Source organism: Camelus bactrianus, chromosome 15 (assembly GCF_048773025.1).
Source record: "Camelus bactrianus isolate YW-2024 breed Bactrian camel chromosome 15, ASM4877302v1, whole genome shotgun sequence".
Classification (NCBI taxonomy): domain Eukaryota; kingdom Metazoa; phylum Chordata; class Mammalia; order Artiodactyla; family Camelidae; genus Camelus; species Camelus bactrianus.
Window position 1 is genome coordinate 67,134,898 of NC_133553.1, and position 17,886 is coordinate 67,152,783.

Genomic DNA, 17,886 nt, shown 5'->3' on the forward strand with positions numbered 1-17,886 from the left:
ATTGCAGACATTGCCAGCCAGGTATCACCCTCTGATTTGGTCTCCTTTGTTTTCTCCTAGTTCTAGTTCTTCCTCTCCTCCTTCTCCTTCGCCATCATCATCGTCGTTGTCGCCTTCTCCTCCTTCTTCTCCTTTTCCTCCTTCTTCTCCTCCTCCTCCTTTTCCTCCTCCTTCCTCTCCTTCTTCTCCTCTTCCTCTGTTCTTCTCTCTTCTCCTCCTCCCCCTCCTCCTTCCTTTCCTCCTCCCTCTTCTTCTTTCTTTTTAGCAGCCTAGAGCAAAGCCATTTACTAAATCTCAATTCTGCAGGTAAAAGTTGGGGTTGATTCAACTGGACTCTGCTTGGAATCTTGAAAAGCCAAAAACAGGATATTGGATGGCTAAGCTCTTATCTGGAGGCTCTGGGGAAGAACCCACTTCCGAGCTCATTCATATCCTAGTGGTTGTAGGACTGAAGTCTCTGTTTCCTGAGGCCACTGGCTGTCAACTGAAAGTCCCTCTCTTCTCCTAAAGACCATTCACATTCCTTCTTATGTGTCTGCCAGTTCTTAGTGCATTCTGAATTCATTTGGTTTCTTCTCTGGGTTTTATTTTATTTTTTTAGAAGTTGCTGTGGTTTTGCATCCTCATCACCTGACAGTTCCCCAGCCTTCATTCCATCCTCAGCTCTCCCCACTAACCCTGATTTTCAGGAAGTCTCTTAAGCCATAATTTATTCAAAGAAGCAATTTTGACAGGTTGACTTGATGAATGTCAGGGTTTTTGTTTGTTTGTTTTGTTTTTTTGCATAAAGAGAGATTGGGAAAAAGCACACTCCCTGAGCTTTATTTCGATGTGTCTAGGGAAAGCATTGCTTCACCACCTTTTTTCCTTTAGTTTAAAACACTTGAATGTTGGAACGAGTAGGCTTTTTCTAGACAAATGCTGCATATGAAAAAGAAGCAGGATTGCGTTGTTTTATGAACATTCATGTCTTGAGCACTAGTATTCCCTTGATGCCTCCTACCTTTTTATTTCTCATTCTTATTCTGTGAACAGTTGTACACCGGAACTAGTATGCCACAAATTCCACTAGAGGTGGTTTAACAACGAGTGAATAAATTTAGTCTCCTTTAAAGCAATCGTTGTAGATGAGGACTTTAAAAATGCTTTTAGTGGTCTGCTTTCAGAAGAAAAATCTAATTGGTGTATGCTTTTGTGCTAAAGAAATAATTGGTTTATTTTTTTAACATCTTTAATATTTAGATTTTTAACTTCCTCAGCACTTAAATTATGGACTCTCACTTTTTGTTTGGGTATTTTAAATACATTGATTTAGTTCCTGCTAGTATTTGATAATTCCCAGACACATGCGACTTCTCCAAATGCTCCAGAGACTGTAACAAAGGCTAAATGACTTACGTTCTTGGAAATATATTTATTTGATGCTTTCTGTATTGCTGATCTACCACGTAACTTGTCTTGTGAACTCAGTGGCCTTTTGGTGGCCAGGAAAAGTGAACATGTTTCATTAAAAACTACCTTGCTGTTAGAAGTGGCTCAGAGTATGAAGAATGTGGTTTGAAAATGGATTGTTCCAATTAACATTTTGAAATAATAACCATACCAAAAAGACAGATCTTTAAAAAGTTTACTTGAACTGGAATTTTAAGAGATGGGAGCATTGTCGTGTGGCCTTGTGTGTCTTTACCTGGAGGGTTCGCAGCGTCTGAGCAAATACCTCTTAGGTAATGGGACGTAAGTCAACCCACAGCTTCATGTCAGTGCCTGTGTTGGTATTAAGCAGACACATTCCCTGTGCTTGGCCCAGTTTTACAGTGTGCTGTTGTGTTCCAGGCAGGTAACCCTGGGGAGCCTGGCTTGAGGGGGCCTGAAGGAAGCTCGGGGGCTTCCTGGAGAGGAAGGACCTCGAGGACCGCCTGGACCACGAGGCGTGCAGGGAGAACAGGGTGCCACCGGCCTGCCTGGTATCCAGCGCCCTCCAGTGAGTGATGGGCAGTCCCTGGGGTTCCCTTTGGAAACTCCATCCCACAGTACCGGGTGGGGGCAGAGGGGCAGTTGGGCAGGACGAGACCTCAGCTCCTCAGCAGCTGGGCCATTTCCCTTGTAAATCCAGACGATCTGGCTCCTTGCCAAGTCCGACACTTGCTCATCTAACAGTGTCCCCTTTATGGTTCCATGTACAACTGTCTGTTTTCTTTTCCCTCCCAGGGTAGAGCACCCACAGATCAGCACATTAAGCAGGTTTGCATGAGAGTCATGCAAGGTAAATACATCAGAATGGCTTGACATTTTGTATGCTTTAAAGGTGGGAGGTTTTTTTTTTTATTGAAATGTAGTTGATTTACAATGTTTTTGTTAGTTTCTGGTGTACAGCATAGTGATTCAGTTACACATATATTCTGTTTCAGATTCTTTTTCATTGTAGGTTATTATAAGATAATGTAGTTCCCTGTGCTATACAGTAGAACCTCGTTGTTTATCTGTTCTGTATATAGTAGTGTGTATTTGCTAATCCCAGACTCCCAATTTATCCCTCCCAACCCCTTCCCCTTTGGTAACCATAAGACTCACAGACATAAAGGTGGGAGATTTTGAATAACATTAATTTCAATTCTGTTTTATCCAATTTGTTGCCATTTGCAATAGCTTATAGCCTCAAAGGAAAATATTACCTTTTGGGGTTAGCCTGGATTTTTTTTTTTTTTTTTTTTTGCCAATGGGGTTGATTTACAAGACAGTACACCCCATACACACACACACACACACACACATTTTTTTCCCCTTTGGAACACAAATTCTCAGAACCTTTCTCCTGTTAACATCCTACCACCTGCTGTGTACCTGGCACTGACCTAGACTCTCTCTGTGGATTATGTGAGAAGTAATTGGCAGACTCTGTGCCTCTAGGAAGCATAAGGACATTGCTTCTACTCAGGTACCATGTATGTAGAAAATCAATAACTAGAATTTTACTAAAGTAGTGATATATTTTTGTATGTTAGCCTTTTTTTCCAAATTCATCTGTAACTATGGCGATGCTGTTAATTATTGTGTTCTTTCGTACATTCACGAGGTAGTAAGTTTATCTAGTAGGTTCATCAAGTTTTCCAGAATGGAATCATCACCTCTGTATTTGAAAACCAATACTGTAGACGTTTTATCTTGACACGATATTTCAATTTTAAATATTTCACACTGAGAACATTATGACTTTATGCTAACTCTTACCTAAAGAAGGCCAGCTTAGGACACTCGTATTTGAACAACTTTAAAATCTTGGTTAAAAAATGGGTTTCCAATTTATATTCTCCTTCACACTCTAAAAGCTTTTAAAAAACATTGCACTAGAATATTTCCCTGAGAGCGTTTTAATGGGACTGTTTTCCTGTTCTCCATGGTTACTGTGGATGGTTCTTAGTCTCTTTAATGATTCCTGGAAAAGCCTGCACAGTTATTAATTTTTCAGACAGACTGACCATTCTTAGGGAGCGAGCTCTAATGTCTGGTGTCTGTTCCAAGCATGAAAAAACTTCTGAGAAGGATTATTAATAGGAAGTCATGAATTCTCTGGATATTTCATGTGACTTGAGTATCTTCAAGCTAAAAATGTAAGCCTGGGTCTCAAAGGGTGTCTTGGTACTAATTCTGGATGATGTCCTTGGCTTTCAAAAAGCTCCTGGACATTCACTCCCTACCCGTGTTGAGAAACTCACTTTCCTCCTGGCTTTCAGATAAGCAGCAGGTTCAGGTGACACCCTCACCCCTGAGGAGCACCGCTTAGCCCAGAGCCCTGCCGTTTAAGGTCTTTTATTCCCTCCCCTGTGTCTCAGAGCAGCAGGACCAGGTTTATCCAGGGAGGGCTGAATAGAAAAGCATCCCCAGTGAAGCTTCCTGGCAGAAAGCTTGTGACCCCGCTTTACTTATTTCTCACCGCCGGTTTTGAAGCTCTGGTGACACGCTGAGAAAAAAACACACTTGAAATACCTCTCTTTTCATTTGAATCACTTGCATGTGTCTGATGATTCTGGGCTCTTTTGTTTATTATCTTCTAGAGCATTTTGCTGAGATGGCTGCTAGCCTCAAGCGTCCCGACTCAGGAGCCTCTGGCCCCCCTGGGCCACCTGGACCCCCCGGTCCCCTAGGACCCGCGGAGAGAATGGTTTTCCCGGCCATAAGGGACATCATGGCCTCCCAGGCATGAAGGGTCCCCTGGGGGCTCTCGGTTTGAGGGGACCTGAAGGTAAGGCATTTTGCCCCCGTGGAACCAGGGACGTACACTGGCCTTTTTCAGATGAATTCACGTGTCCTAGCAAGCGCCAGCTGTCTGCGCAATAAGATGGATTGCTCTCTTTTCACAGTGGTGATGGTCAGGACTGGAAAACTGTTGTTTGATATTTTCTTGACCTTGGTGTATGACAACAGTAGACCAAACACCAGAATTAAGGTCCCTTGCCTTTTGGTGCCAATGTTTTTCAGTTACAGTCTGCCTTAACCGTAGTTCAAAATAAACCTCATGGGATCTGGTAAAGGATCATTCAGGTTTTTATTTTTATTGAGACCCCTAGAATCATCATAGAGTTGTTCTGAGATGGCAACCAGCCCTTGAAGATTTGTGCGTGTTTACTTAAACCAACAGTTTGTTAGGACGTCAGAAAGGTCACATCAGGAGTTAACGCTGCCTCCCCCACCCCCCACTGTCTTGCCTCCCTCTTCTTTTAAAGAGTGACACTGGCTGTCAGATGTGAGGGACTTTTTTTGTTCAGCTCTGAAATTCAGTCTAACTTTATTCCTTATTTAAGGTGTGAGAGACTGTGAGAGAGTTTGTTTCCTCTCCATTTATTGAAAGCAAGCTAAGCCCCTGAGACCAGTTATTTTGCAGGGGAATAGGCTTATGAATGGGTTAGCTATTCTGCAGAACTTGGAGGAGGGCTGGCTGCCCCCGGTGGTGTTTGCTAGTTGAGCTGAGTAAGTCTGTCAGCTTGGGGTGGGGGTGTGCCCTGGGTAATTTACAGAGAGAACTGAGAGCAAGGAGTTTATGTATCACGATGAGTGACTGACAGCTCTCTGGGGAACTTCAGAAAGACATGGCACCAAAATCAAGAGAGGATGTGTGTTTTTTAAACAGGCGTGCCCCAATTAGGGATAAATACTATGGTGTGAGTGGTCAGAAGTCAAGCCAGCTGCATTTTGGGATCTGTCTGTGAATTGCTGACACGTTCGGCTCACTGCACCCTCAGCTGGAACAGTGTTGTTCATTATTTCCTATTTGGCATGCACAGAGCGGTGTGTTAAACAAAAAATGAGCCCTAATGGGGCCCCGGGTCAACCTGGCAGATTTCCAAGTTTTCAGAGGCTGAACACAATCAAATATGGAGCGAGCTCAGAGTGCATCTTAAAGAGAACTGGGTGTTTGAAAGAATCCCATGGCCACTCATCTTGGTCCTGCTTTTACCTTCAGTTCAGGAATTCTGACCAGAGGTGCTCTCCCCATGGTCGGACCCTGTTTCCTGTGTCAGCTCTTTGAGGAAACTCCACCGCCGCGGGCGGACTGCTGGCTTAGTTGTCTGTGTTGTGCTGGAGCCCACGCCTTCCTGAGTTCACTGCTGAGCCGTGGTTCCCGAAGAGTGGCCCCCGCTGTGTCCGCATCATCAGAGACCTGTTAGGAAAGCAGGTTCTCCTGCTGGCCCAGACTCACTGAATCAGAAACCCTGGAGTGAGGGCAGCAGTGTCCGTGGGGGGCGTCACCCGTCTTCCCACTGAGAAGGAGCATCTTGTAGGGCTGCCAGCCCTCTCTGGCTAAAGCGAAGTCTCCATATTTGGGACAGAGCTTAACTTTGACTTAGTAAAGACCGCTCCTGAAGCCCCATCTTATTCCCTAAGAAAGGAAAGTGTCTGTCTACCTGCTTCCCTGGAAGAGTCTGCAGAGGGCTGCCTATCCAGCCTGGGCTACATCCATGTCTGGGTCCCCTTCCCAGAGATTCTGATTTACGTTGGGCTTTCACAGTATTCCCCAGGTGATTTCAGTGTGCAGCCAGGGCTGAGAAGCACTGGAAATAAAGGGGACCTGTTCTGGAAACTTCCTGGGATGCTTGGAACTGGAGCATGGAGTTGTGTCTGGGTTGGGCTGGGTTGGCCCTAGCAGGTGAACCTTATTTTGAAAAGAAGAAAAATCTGTTTCTGTATTTGGAACCTGGAAAAGATCTCTAGCAGTAAGTTCATTCATCAGGCATAGTTTGATCATATAAGGGACTGTTTTTTCCTGCAGTATTTGTGACATAGCCTAGAATCTGGATGTGATAGAGTTTTTTTTTCCCTAAAGAACTTTCTCTCCCCACCCTCCTCCATACCTTTCTTGGCATTGGGTTCCTTTAAAACAGCATCTTCTCTCAGTTTTACTTCTTAAAATGCGGGCGTGGACAGAAAGGAATAATCAGATTGACTCTTATCAGTCAATACTGTCACAATTTGGAAATGTGAGATTCTAGGTAAGTGGACTGAATCTTTCTTGTCCATCACATACACTAAAAGTCCTACTTAGTTGAAAACACGTAGTGTTCTACTACCCAAAGGTTACAGATCAAATTTTTCTTGAGAATAAACACTCCACCATTTGAAACTAAACTGTTCTTCTGATCAGAGATGTGTTTCATTGTCCCTTGTTGCCTTTTTTCCCCCCACTTAATAAAGAAGGAATGGTGTAGGTGCTGGTTTCCATGGAGATGCTTTGAGAGCCTTTTTCCAGAGACATTACTACATAGATAAGTTTTATTAAAATAAGTTTTACTAATAGTTCAGGCTATGTCTTAATCAAATCAGTTTTCTTTCTAAAAAATTATTCTGAAAAATACAGCAGAACATTTTTAATAGGAACTCGTAGAAACAGGCCTCAGATCATACTCAAAGCTTAAGTCGTGTTGATGTGTGTTTTGGCTTTCATCACCATGCTTTACACACTTTTACACAAACGCGTTGGAGCCACAGCCTTGTTGTGTGTCTGTTTCATGTGTGTTCATGTCATGTGACGCTCGAGCAGAAACACGAGAGACCCCCGACTGGCCCAGTGTTCACCTTGCTTAGGATCACGTCAGTCTTTCATGTCATAAGTACTTTTTAAATGTTCATGGTTTGGGGTAGTTTTCAGTCTCTGAGTGAGGCTGTGTGTATGTTTAGATTTTTTTAGTGTGAGTCAAGTAGATATGTCACTATGCCTTGTCTCAAGCCTCTGACAAATGTTATTCTCTGTTCTGCAACTTTTTATCTCTATCTGAATGGAAGAGTGTTACATCCTTAAAGGTCAGAGCCTGGAGAATGGGCTCTCCTGTCTATTTCAGGCTCTAGGCAACATTCTTTTACAAAAGGTGCAGAACCAGCATGACTCAGCCCAGGACACAGAGCAGAGGGGCTAGAGCTAAGGGAACAGATCTCATAGGGAGTCAGGTTTGTTCTTCCCTATTACACCATCCCTGTGAAAGCTGCATTTTAACTTATTCTGTTCATCTCACTGCTTCAGAAAATGAGGCACAGTCTACGGCCAGCCTTGAGAATTGCAGTGATACGACATTTAAATTGCTAAGTTAACTAGAGAGCTTAAGCTGTTAGTTTTAAAAATGCTAATTGTCCTAGCTTCCTAATGCAGTAAGGCCATATTGGTGATGAGTGTAAAAAATAACTAGTTTGTGTGAGTTCGAGCTGAGCTGTAAATCCTTACACAATACTTATAAAACTTTGTTTTGAAAAGGTGGTTGACTCATCGTAAAAAATCTTCACACAAGGAAATTCACAGCTAAAAATTGAAGTATGGTTACTATTTAAAGATTCATTTCATAATTTGAGATTTTTGACTGACAAATGCGCAGATGGTTGTACAGATACTCTATTTTTGTTGTGTACGTGACTTAGTTTTTAAAATTATAACGAACCTGATAACACTGGATGAGGTTGAGCTGATGTGAATATTTGGAAAAAATGATTATGTATAGAATTTGTTGCAAAATGCCATTGCACCTTCTAACAATGTAGTAAAATAACAATATAATACTATACTGGTGGGAAAACAGGTAATGCCTCCTACTAGGAGCAGTAGAAGTCATTTAGGACCAGTTAACTAAGGTATTGAGGCACTTTGTTAATGAGGCCAAGATTCTGGGTTTGGTCTCTGCAGGGGCCAGTTTAATTAACACAACTTTGTTCTGTGGCTGCTGGATCCCCGAATTGTCAGCTGTCTTGCAAAGACACATGGTTGGTTGCAATCCAGATTTCCTTTATTCCCTGTAAATAATGAGGCAGAATTGAAATGTACTCCCTTGTGACAGCACCCTCTAAATTTCAAAAATTCATTAATTCATTTTTGGTAATACTAAATTTACATTGTTCACGAATTTTAAAGTGTATAAAAAGATATTCAGTGAAGCGTGTCTCTCCCAGCCCTGTCTCCCATCTGCCTCGATTCCTTTATCCTATTAAGTAATCACTATTATTAGCTTCCTAAATATCCATATCCGTGATGATCAATGAATGTATATATTTTCTTACATCCTTTTAATAACAAATCGTATTGTCCTTTAGTAAGTGGTCTGGCCCTTGCTTTTTTCACTTAACAATGTCTTGGGGATCATGTCAAAGAGCTTCCTGGTTCTTCTTCACAGGTGCATAGTATTCTACTCTATAAAAAAATACCACCATATATTTAACCCTTCAATGGATATTTAGATTGTTTTTAATCTTCTGTTAAATTTTTTTCCAGGTTGGATTTGCATATTTCTGATTAAACTTACTCCTGGTTATTTAATAATTTAGTTGCTATTACAAATGGGATCTTTTTTTCACTACATCTTATTACTGATTGTTTGTATATGTGAAAATTATTGATTTTCATATATTAATTTTGTACCTTGCTCCTTTACTGAATTCCCTTATTGTTCCTAGAAGATTTTGAGTTGATTTTCTAGGGTGTAAGATAAACAGTCATATCATCCGATGTTGCAGAAAAATGTGTTATAGCTCAGTGTTACAGCTCAGTTGTGACAGCAACCTGGATCCGGGGAAGAGACCAAGCAGCACTCGGAGAGTTGGAGAACTCAGGTTTATTACGCCAGCAGACCCAGAAGAGTTAACACTCCAAGCTCTGGACCCTGTCTGTAGGTTTACACAGGCCTTTATAGGCTGCCAGTTTTACACTTTGCAACATCATATGCAAATAAAGTATAACAGAAGTTGGCTAACCAGGAACAAGCTTTGTGGAAATAGACCAATCAGGAGTGAGAGAAATAACCAATCAGGAGTGAGCTCCATGCAAATGAAGTACTACAAGTGGACCAATCAGAAGTTAGGGAAGTGAATCAATCAGAAGTGAGAGTAATAACCAAACAGGAGTGAAGGAAATAACCAATCAGAAGTGAGCTCAGGGAAGCAATAGAATTTTAGGGGTAAGTAAGCCGTTTCAGAGGCAAAAAGTGAGATAGAGCCTCTGGGCCAGGGGACTGGATGGTGTTGGCAGGAGAGTAGTGGCCCTGCCTGGGGGTCCTGCCGGTCTTTTTATGGGGCTTCCCGCCTCACCGAGAACAAGGGTAACTTACACCAAATAATTAATAGTAAGAAAGTAGGCATCTTTGTAACATCCTGACTGGAGTGGAGCTGCTGCTTGTGTTTCGCATCAAGCATCACGCCAGCTAGGGGTTGAGACAGATATACTTTATCATGCTGAGGAAGTAGCTAGATTCCTATTTTATTGAATGTTGTATCAGGAATGCATGTTTAATTGTCAGGTGTCTTTTCAGCATCTAGGCATATAATCATTTGATTTTTCCCCTTAGACCTCTTAAAATAATTAACTTGATTTTTGCCTTTCTACATACTTACTACAATCTAGTTTGTAGCAACATCGTAACTTTTTGATTTCTGAATGTAGGCTTTGCTTTAAGTTTAAAAATATGGAACTTTATTTTTATAGATACATAGAAAAATGACATTTCTCTAATGAAATCCAGGTGACATGGGAGAAAGGGGTGATCGTGGCCTTCCAGGAGGAGGTCCCAAAGATGGGCCCAGAGCTACAGGTCTCCCAAGTAAGTATGAGGTGGGGAAATTGGTAGCAAGTGGGTAGTCTGAATAGAATAATATTTCACAGAATTGCTCTTTGATTACTTGAGTTTATCACATGACAATAATGGCTAGCATCGATTTTTCAAGACCACCTTCAATGAAGAGTTAGATAATCTGTAAATCATGTCTGAATTCTTTGAGAATACATGTCAGGCCTTGAAACAGCACTTTATTTTTTAGGGGTAATTAGGCTTGCTTATTTACTTATTTATTTTATTTTATTTTAAAATGGAGTACTGGGGATTGAACCTAGGACCTCATGCATGCTAAGCACATGCTCTACCACTGAGCTATCTGTACCCTCTGCCCACCTGACACATAACTTTCTTGAATAAATACTAAAAAAAATAGTGTCAAAGTCCAGCCACAAGGCACTTGTTAACAAAATTCTGAGTGAATTTCTACCCCAGCTGCTCATTTCCTCTTTGTTTAAAAAGAGCCACAGGAAAATGAAACCAAGTTTCAATTGTTTGTGTTGCCCAGGGAGTTAACTGAAATGTTATTTTAAAAGCTTCTCCTTCAAACATACAGAAGGTCCAGAAGTCCACATGCAAAAATAAATAAACCTGGACATTTCTAACCCTGGCCACCAGAAGCCACACACAGGTACATACCCAGCTGGGTCAACTGAGGTGACAGAGTAGCCTCTGTGTGAAGGGCCCAGATTCTCACCTTGGGCATCTGTTCTCTTTCCACACTGGTTGCTCTGTGGCCGTAGTCTCGATGGCCGCTTGCTCGTCCACTGGGGGATGACTTCCAGGTCCAACACAGAAGAAACCTAAGAGTGTGAATGGCATGCAGCCTCCCAGCAAACTCCCCGATCGCTGTGGGGCCATGCCTCAGGAAGGTCCCCGAAGCCCCGGGGAGGCAAATCAGGGGAGGGGGCTTGTGCTGAAGGAGGGAGGAGGGTGGTACACACTCCCACAGTGGATTTGGAAAACTCGGTCAAAGAAAATCTAGAGAAAGAAAAGATGGTTCTCTAATTCTGCCGGTGGCTTGCATATTCAATCATGGGTTTAATTGCCACCCCAAACATCATTGCTTTCTGATTATCCATTTCATTGCACCTTGGGATTTTCTCATTTAAAAGATTTTTTTTTTTAATACAAATACATTTGGAGAGAGCTCAAACACTTCTTTTCTAAGACTGATTCATGGGCCTGTCGAGACGTTTTCACAAATCGATGATTGTGATTGGGAAGGGAGGCTTTTATGATTGGAAAAGGAAAGAAAATCTGGTTGGAGTTAAATGAGGCCAAGAGAAGATTTTAATATAGAGTCTGGATTCATTGATGGACGTTTCGAAGAGAGAAGAGGAAAAGAGACTTTACTGAGTGCTCCTCTCCTTTATCAATAGTAGGAATAAGAGGTTTTAAAGCTGATGCAATAGCATCACTGCAATTTACTTAATTATCTGTGGGTTATAAATCCCATAAGAGCCTTACAATTTCTCCTCCCATTTTGTTAACAAATCACTTAACTGTTCTTGGACCAGCAACGTGCACGGTTGGCAAGGTTTTACTTTATCAAAAACATATGATTGTTTCTGGTGACCCTTACTTTAAAAAAACCTGTGGATGAGCCACATTATAAGTTTAAGAATGGGGAGATTAAAGAAGAGCCTCTCGCATGTGCGCAGTGCCCCTGGCCGCCACGAGGGGCGCTATTTCCCACCTGCGGTAACTCACCTGGGGTTTGTGCGGTGACGGGAGGGGGCTCCGCTGATGAGCCTTTTAGCACATCAGTCCATCCGTGTGTGGGCAGACGGTAAGGTAGGACAAGCTTGTCACTGGCAGCTCTTCCTGGCCCTAATCTTGTCTCCTTGATGAAAAAAAAAATTTGTTATGGCCGCTCTTGGAGTTAATACTTAAATCTGATTTGTTAAAAAGTTCCATGGACTCCCCATCTCAGGACTCGTACACCTTCCCTTTTGGGTTTCCTTTCTGCCTTTTACCAGCCCGTGCCCCTCTCTTCCTGGTACCACTCGGAAATCTGGTCTTCCTTTTGGGGGCTTTGGTTACATTTTCATTGAGAGGATATTTGACATCACTTAGTGAAAAATCAGAGTAGCAGATTTTTTTTTTTTGAAGGCACTAAAGATTGAACCCCACTAAGCATGCACTCTATCACTGAGTGTACCCTCCCCTGCCCCAGATTACAGATTATTACTATTATTTTTTTAAATTAAGGCTAGCTTTCCAAAGCATGCCACTTCCCCAGGGCTTTGGCACACTGGCTCACAGGGTATTTCTCACTTCTCCGGAGGCCCCAGCTGGGGCTTTGGCGTTCCGTCAGCTCACATCCCCTTGTCTGCACGTAAACATGCTCAGCTGTCAGTTTCCCAATCCATCAAGTCCCTGAGCAAGAGTTTTGGGGGCCATTTCTCCCCTAAAGCGAGTGCTCTGAAACGGGGCTGCTGGGAGCTTGGGCCCCACAGTCCAGACGCCTGGCTCACATCTTGACGGTCACTAACTGGCTTCACGACACCGGACAAGTTCTTAACTGCTCAGTGCCTCAGCTTCCCCACTTACCAAAGATGATAATCAACAGTCCCATCTCCCGGAGAGCGTAATTCTGAGAATGAAAGGGAAAGAAGCAGTCCACCTGACGTGCTTAGGGCGGTTTCTGGCCACCGTCTGTGCTCAGTCCGGGTTCATGCGTGGTACTGCTAGTAACGTAGCGAACCCACTTCTGTGTGTGGAGGTGGGTGGGGGGCAGAGCTGGGCCCTGGTTCGGCCCTGGTGGCCTCTTCCTGGCTGTCGCTCAGCAGGAAGATGCTGCTACTCCCGACCCCTCAGACCTTCCCTCCGTGAAATCTCCAGCTCCGCACCACGAATGCACAGTGCTAGGTCACAGCAGATCGTGTCACCAGCTCACTGTCCTCAGAGAGGCTGGGCCATTCTTAATTTCCTTGTTAGAGCTTGAAATGGGATTACAATGTGGTTTCTGGTCTCTCCCAAACCTAACAGGGGTGGGACTTCAGGACCTGAGGGAACCCTCAGCAGGGCCCTGTTCGGGACCTTGTCCAGAACATTCTAGATACATATACATCTCATGTAAAGGAAAGAGCCTGCAGAACAGAGTATTCTGCGACCTTTGTTGTCCCTGTTGTTAGATTTGGGACTCAGCCTGTTGAGTGAGAAGACCATTTGGTCCTTCTTGGTGCTAATACAGCTGATGGATTTGAAGAAACGGCACTGACACCTTTACTGTCTATCCAGTGGTTAGAATTCCTTCATCCTTTCTGGACAGTTTTAGTTCTCTGTCTCTCCTCCTTACCCCTTAGTTGGTTCAGTGTTAAAGATTACATGCCCTTTGGGGTTGTGCTGGTCCGTTGCCGAATACGGACCACAGGTCATTGTTATCACCATTTTGTGGGCTGTCATTTTGGCCTTCGTGCTCTGCTGTGTTAAAGTCACAGAAACCATCAGTGAGTTCCTCGCGGCCAGAGGGAGGAGGGCAGACAGGTGAGAAGTGCGGGCTCGAGCCCGGCTGCCCGGGTGTACACACTGCCCTTTTACTTACTTTCAGCTGTGCTGCCTCTCGGTGCGCTAGCATCTTCTCTGCACGGGGGAGAGAATAACCACACCTACCGTCCGGCCTCATTCGGGAGGACCTGTGGATGTGTTCGTACCTGTAGAGCACTTAGAATGGTGCCTGGCTTGTAGCAGACGTTCTGCGAATTTAGCTCTTACCGCTATTGTCATTCCTCCTTTTATATTTGAAGAGAGACAGACGTAACGCAGGTCCCAGGCCCCGACAAAGAACTCGGGTGAGTGACAGAGGCAGATGTGCGTATGTCCAGGTTCACGTTGTGGATGAAAGGATGGGCAGGCTGGGCGGGTATATGATGAGCTGGTCTTGCCTCCGAGGCATCATCTGGCGTGTCCCATAGCTTCTCAGTGTCTTGATTCCTCTTCTGTCTCTCACAGAGCTGTGCAGATCACACAGAGCGGGATCTGTGGGGCTTTAGACCCCGATCCCTGCCCCTACCTTCCATCTCTCACCAGAACCCTTCGTGGCGTCACTTGACCGAGCTGTCCATCAAGAGTTACTCTTTGCCTGCTGCCCCAAACTTGTCCACTGGGGACCAGTTCATTGGCACTCTGGGGATTTTAGGAAAACATATTTAAGGATGGGTCTTGACTTCTCTTTGTGCATTTAAACACACCAGGGAGAGGAGTCAGAAATGACAGTCGTGTGTGGACCACCAGGAACGTGGTGCTCACCACACCAGGCCACGAGACCAGATTTCTTGCGCAAAATCTGCAGATAGGTGAGCTTTGCTTGTGAATGTTGAGTGGGAAAAAAATCCCCCAATGCAAAGGGCACCTCTGAAGCTTAAGTCTAGCAGTAGTCATTTATCCTATTTCCACAGCTGTCCAATTTCCACTGTTTTATTCAGCCCTGGGGATCTTAAGTGAGCAAACCACTAAATACACCAATTCCTTAAACATGTGTGCTTTGTCTAACACCACAAAAGGTAGTGCAGGACAAAGTGAGACATGTAAGAAATTCTCTAATTAATGCTGGAAATGTATCCATGTTCTTTTTAAGCCTGTATGCACAGTCCCTGTGATTCCGCAGCGTCATTTGAGCCCTCGGAAGGGTCCTGGCACGTTGAGCCTCCATCAGTGTAACGCGACTGCCCTCTAGTGTTAGTACAGAGAATGACACCGATGTTCACTTTAAGAAAAACGAAATGTTTGGCAATAACATTTTATAGGTCCTTGAAATTTTGGAAAACTGTAAAATCATCAGGCAGTTAGTGTAGCTAACACACCCATGAGGCCAGCAAGGCAGAATGAGGACACTCTGGATCTGGGCATTCTCTTCGCAAGAGTTGAAAAGCAGTTTTTAGATATTTGTTAATGGAGTTCTTGAGTAACTTGAATGTGACTTAGTGTCACCCCAAAATTAGGTTCCCACAGAATAGTCTCTGAGCACCTTGGAGCCCAGGTCAGGGCTCACCAGAAGCTGATAAGCTGTTATGGGAAGGCTAGTTTTTCCCTCTGGCCACTTTTACAGGGCAAAACCTCAGACAAATAGCTTTAAGGATCATCACCTTCATCATCATCTTTAGTCATCCTCTATCATTTACGAAAGCATTAAAAAAATTATTTTGGAGGGGAGGAGGTAACTAGGTTTCTTATTTATTTTTTGGAGGAGTTACCTGGGATTGAACCCAGGACCTTGTGCGTGCTAAGCACGTGCTCCACCACTTGAGCTATGCCCTGCCCCCTGCAAAAACATTTATTAAGGCCATTTGTACACGCTGCTGGACAGTGGGAGGTCCAGTGCCTCCTGCCAGTCTGCAGCCACGAGGGGTGTCCTGCTCACGTGTGCAACCTTTTGTGTGTTTCAGGTGACCCGGGTCCTGCCAGCTATGGGAGGAATGGCCGGGATGGTGAGCGAGGCCCCTCAGGGGTGGCGGGCATCCCTGGTGTGCCTGGCTCCCCAGGACCTCCTGGCCCTCCTGCTTTCTGCGAGCCAGCCTCCTGCACCATGCAGGCTGGTCAGCAGGCATTTAGCGAAGGTCCTGACTAGTGAAAGGCTTAGCGCTGCACCGCTGTCGGCGTAAACCACGCTTGGAGAGGAAGCTTGGGAGAGAAGCACTGCCCGAAGCGAGGGCAAGGGGACGGTGCCTCACCTTCAGGTTTATTCTGAAGACCCACCTGACAATCAGAAATCCTCTTTCCTTTCCTGTGGATGGGAGCCAGCAGAGCCGTCAGTGGCACAAACAAAACCCCTCCCTTGTAGTAAATTTACAGTCCTGTACCCAGGACCTTAGGCCTTAGCGTGCATACACGTTGTGGGCCACTGCGCCAGGAAGCAAGAAAACGGTTTGGATACCTCAACTGCGGTGGTTACTTTCCTTTTGTATTTGGATGTTGTTCCGGCGCTGTAGAGGATTACCGGACTAGGTACCAAGAGACCCCACTACGGATGATAGAATCGGTGCTCAAACTCTCCATCAGTGTGCGCGCTCGGGAGTTGCAGGGAAGGCTGGACCACATGGAGTGACTTCCTTACAGCTGTGGTGGTTTTCACAGTCGGCGTGGATTTTTTTGAACTGTACTGCATCTCCAACCTGTTAATATTTTGGGCTCTTCTATGTGAAAGCAAAGAAGGAATTTTAATATCCTACCATTCATAAGTTTTATTGATGAGGCTATTTATTTTAAAGGTTTGAGGTAGCATCTCTGGTTGTACCAAAGAAGCAATAAATACGATTTCTTAACCTTGCATGTTTTCTTAGTCATATTCAATGAAAAGAAGTCTGAGCTGATTTAGAGACATTAGAATTTTTTCAATTACTGGTATTTCTGTAGGCATGCTTGTAATATTAATACTGTTTTTCTATGGAGAAATTAAAAAGCCCTTACTGTTCCTGGGAGGGTGTTACCATGACAGAAGTTCTTTATATGTGTGTGTGTGTGTGTGGTGGGGGTTGGAGAGTGGGGGCTCGGGGTGATGGGGAGGCCTGCATGGACTTTTTTGAAATCTAACAAACATGGGATATGAAATCTAACATATGGAATATGAACCCGTATCCCACAAAAATGCACAAGTGCATATGCATAAATATGTTTGCATGTGATGTCTGAGGTCTCATGGACCCCCTCAGCCTAGCCTTGCTTGGTTTCTAGGTGAGAAACCACAGTCTTCATTTCAATGCTGTGTTAGTGCCCTCCTATTTAGAACTTCACTGCTGCGAAATGATTTATCTTCTGCCATTTTTCTTATAAAGGCAGCTCAGCTGGAGCGCCGCATTCTTACCAATAAGATGGGTATCGCCTGGCCACTCAAAGCCCTTCATTACCGTTTACACAGTCACGTCGGCTTGCTGTTTTATCAACATCTACATTAACTGTCGATCAGACTTAATAGATGAATTTTGTGTCGCGGTGCCTGTGACTTGTCCTGGGCCGGAGCGCGTTGCTCAGAGTAGTCGGCATCTTCCGTGAGTTCAGGGAAGTCCGTTCTCTCAAGTCAAAGGGAGGGAGAGCTTTTGATTTATTTTTCCTCATGTGTACTTTCTACACATTTAAAATTTTTAGTCCCATTTGTTTGGTCAAATCAATCATTTCATAATATATATTTGGGTTTCTTTAAAACCGCTCCCAGCATCTGGGCCTGTGCTTCTGGCGTGGATTGTGTTTAAGGGGAACGCGCGCAGCCTGACCGCACAGATCAGCGCCATTCACCACCGGGAAGGGCGCTCTTCCTGCGCGTGGAAGAGATGATCCTTGAAATAGAGGTATCTGTTACAACTGCTTAAAAGGGTCTTTAGAGGAGGTGGCAGACCTTTCCAGGTCCTGTGACAGACAAACAGATGCAAAGAAACTGCCTTGTCATTTCACCAGGGTGGTTTTATTTTAACTGGAGTGACACAATCAAATACGACAGAAGAGAAATTATTCAATAACCAAATACATGTTTCTTGGTTCTGTAATATCCGACTCATAAGAAAATTTTAAAAAAAATAAATTTCAAAGAAAAAGTTCCTTTGTCTGTTTTACAAACTTGAGAGACAAAAGGAAGTACAATGGCTCCTACAGATACAGCAATCCTGGAAACGACCACTTACAAATGGATTGTGCAAAATGAGCAGATTCCAGACGGTGGGAACGATCTGTTATAAATCCAGTTAGCTGAAGTCGTTTATAGAAGCAGTAAATTCTGGACTGAGAAACTGCAAGGACAAGTAGCCCGCAAATCTCCAGGAAAGAGGGCTGGTGGATATTGAATGAGACCAAATAGCTCTCTTTAGCAAGACAGAAA

The 17,886-nt window shown here is 44.0% G+C and overlaps 1 long non-coding RNA gene across 9 annotated transcripts in view; it reads left to right on the top strand.

Moving 5' to 3' along the window:
* LOC141573345 (uncharacterized) overlaps positions 1-16,347 on the top strand; it is a 28,452-nt gene extending 12,105 nt beyond the window's left edge. For 2 of the 9 annotated variants that reach the window (XR_012499012.1, XR_012499010.1), the window contains 5 exons: positions 1,834-1,981; positions 2,209-2,263; positions 4,053-4,240; positions 9,987-10,064; positions 15,467-16,347. This is a non-coding gene — a long non-coding RNA (uncharacterized LOC141573345). Of the gene's footprint in view, positions 1-1,833; positions 1,982-2,208; positions 2,264-4,052; positions 4,241-5,458; positions 10,065-13,632; positions 13,874-14,275; positions 14,378-15,466 lie in introns of all 9 variants that reach the window. The other 7 variants (XR_012499013.1, XR_012499015.1, XR_012499014.1 and 4 more) reach the window with 7 other exon arrangements.
* Positions 16,348-17,886: the final 1,539 nt, after the last annotated feature.